Source organism: Carlito syrichta, unplaced genomic scaffold (genome assembly GCF_000164805.1).
Source record: "Carlito syrichta isolate Samal-C Ts95f unplaced genomic scaffold, Tarsius_syrichta-2.0.1 Scaffold287934, whole genome shotgun sequence".
NCBI classification, from domain to species: Eukaryota; Metazoa; Chordata; class Mammalia; order Primates; family Tarsiidae; genus Carlito; species Carlito syrichta.
In genome coordinates this window covers 278,029-281,363 of record NW_007232030.1, presented here as the reverse complement: position 1 = coordinate 281,363, position 3,335 = coordinate 278,029, and positions in this window count along the sequence as shown.

Here is a 3,335-nt window from a genome sequence, read left to right as displayed (position 1 = left end):
ACCATGAAACACTTAAGAAAGTACTAAACACAAAAGAAAAGGAAAAAAGAACAACGTTCTTCACAAGAGTACAGGAAAAAGAATAAAATACACATGAACTAACCCCAAAACCAAAAGAAAGACAAAAAACTAAGTGGAAAAACAACAACTCTATAAGAACTCTATAATAGGGATGAACTCTCACATTTCAATAATTAGCCTGAATGTGAATGGACTAAACGCACCAGTGAAAAGACATAGAATGGTAAAATGGATAAAACATCACCAGGCAACAATATACTGCCTTCAAGAGACCCATCTCACTAGAAAGGACATGCACAGACTCAAAGTAAGAGGATGGGAAACAATTTTTCAGGCGAATGGAACACAAAAGAAAGGAGGAGTCGTGATCCTTATTTCAGACAAAATGCATTTAAGCTCTCAAAAATTAAAAAAGATACAAAGGGCCACTACATAATGATAAAAGTTTCACTCCACCAACAAGAAATATCTATCCTAAACATATATGCACCCAACATAGGTGTGCCAACTTTCATAAAGCAACGTCTGGGAAAACTAAAGAGATATTGACTAACACCATCATAACTGGGGACTTAATACCCCACTCACAACCCTAGACATACCATCAGGACAAAAAATCAGCAATGCGATCCAGAACCTCAATGTGACTCTTTACCAAATGGACTTAATTGATATCTACAGCACACTCCATGCAAAGACCACAAAATACACATTCTACTCATCACCGCGTGGAACGTATTCTAAGATCGACCACATACTTGGCCATAAATCAAGCATAAGCAAATTTAAAAGGACTGAAATTTTACCATGCACCTTCTTGGACCACAGTGGAATAAAAATAAACACCAACAAGGTCCCCCAAAACCCACAAAGACATGGACATTAAACAGCATGATTCTAAACAACTCCTGGGTCAATGATGAAATCAAAACAGAGATCAAAAGATACCTGGAAACAAATGAAAATGAAGAAAGATCTTACCAAAATCTCTGGGACGCCATGAAAGCTGTAGTAAGAGGGGAATTAATATCCCTACAAACGCACATGAAGAAAATGGAAGAATCACAAATCAGCAGCCTAACAAGCCACCTAAGGAAGCTGGAAAAGCAAGACCACAAAAACCCTAATTTCAGCAGAAGAATCCAGATCACCAAAATAAAAGCCCAAATCCAGGATATAGAAGACAAAAAGATAATACAAAAAAAATCAATAAAACAAAAAGCTGGTTCTTCAAAAGGATAAACAAGATGGATGGTCCCCTAGCTAGACTGACCAAGAAAAAGAGAGAAAAAACCCAAATAAGCACAATCAGAAACACAAAAGATGAAGTCACATCTAACCCTGAAGAAATACAAAAGATCATTAGAGACTACTATGTACACTTGTATGGAAACAAACTTGAAAACCTTAAGGAAATGGAGGATTTTCTGACATCACACAACCTGCCTAGGTTGGAACAAGAAGAAATTGAGACCCTAAATAAACCAATAACAATCAAGGAAATTGACTATGTAATAAGAAAACTACCTACAAAAAAAAGCCCTGATCCAGATGACTTTCCAGCAGAATTCTACAAGACTTTTAAGGAGGAGCTGATACCAATCCTACTGAAGGTATTCCAGGTGATTGAAAATGATGGAACTCTCCCCAAATCATTTTACGAAGCCAACATCACATTGATACCCAAGCCAGGTAAAGACCCAACAAAGAAAGATATCACATTGATACCCAAGCCAGGTAAAGACCCAACAAAGAAAGATAACTACAGGCCAATATCTTTGATGAACACAGATGCTAAAATTCTCAACAAGATCCTAGCAAACCGGATTCAACAACACATCTAAAAAATCATCCATCATGACCAAGTAGGCTACATACCTAGGATGCAAGTCTGGTTCAACATTCGTAAAACCATAAATGTAATTAAATACATCAACAGATGTCAAAACAAAAACCACATGATTATACCGTTAGATGCCGAAAAAGCATTTTGATAAAATCCAGCACCCCTTCTTGATAAAAACCCTCGAACATCTAGGCATATGGGGAATATACCTCAAAATAGTAAAAGCCATCTACGAGAAACCCACAGCCAGCATACTACTAAACGGACAAAAACTGGAACCATTGCCCCTGAAAAATGGAACAAGACAAGGATGCCCACTCTCAACCCTCCTGTTCAATATAGTATTGGAAGTCCTGGCTAGAGCAATCAGAGAAGAGAAGGCAATCAGGGGTATCCAAATAGGAAAAGAGAAATTCAAGTTATCTCTCTTTGCAGATGACATGGTTGTGTACCTTGAAAACCCAAGAGAATCTGTCAAAAACCTCCTTACACTGATAAAGGCCTTTGGCAAAGTCTCAGGATATAAAATAAATATGCAAAAGACAATCGCATTTCTTTACACCAATAATAAACAAACAGAAACCCAAATAAAAACCACAATTCCATTCACAACAGCCACAAAAAAAATGAAATACCTTGGCATCTTCCTAACCAAAGACGTGAAATACCTTGACAATGAAAACTACAAAACACTGCTCAAAGAAATCCAAGATGACACAAACAAGTGGAAAAATATCCCATGCTCATGGATTGGAAGAATCAACATTCAATGCAATACCCATCAAATTACCAGCATCATTCTTCTCAGACCTAGAAAAAACAACACAGGAATTCATATGGAAACACAAATGACCAAGAATAGCCAGAAAAATCCTCAGCAAAAAAAACAAAGCAGGTGGTATCACATTACCAGACTTCAAACTTTACTATAAAGCTACAATCATCAAAACAGCTTGGTATTGGTATAGGAACAGGCCTATAGATCAATGGAATAGCCTGTACTACAAGGGGCCCACCCTCTAAAAAATAATTCTGGGTTTTTTGGGGTCCCCTCATATATGTCCCTTTACAGTTTTTAGGCATCCTCCATACCCATTACATCATTTGAATTTTATAAACACCCCATTAGCAGGGAGAATAGGCATTGGCTCATTTTACAAATAACACCCAATATGGTTGGGTTTTGGAGAACTGTGTAACAAGAAAGGAACAAAATTCACATTCTGGTCTTAAAGCTTCAAGTTCTCTCACTACAGCAGACTGGCTTATAGCCAGTAAAAATATATTAAACTATGTGACTTAATTCAGCAACACACACAGTGAATTTTAATTTAACCCTCATACAGCCTGAAAAAGATGAGCTGGCATAATCCTATCAATTGTAAAGAATACAGTGTCAGCTGGTATTAAAAGTTCTGAGCCGGGCTCGGTGGCTCAGCCTGTAATCCCGCGCCTTTGGGAGGCTGAG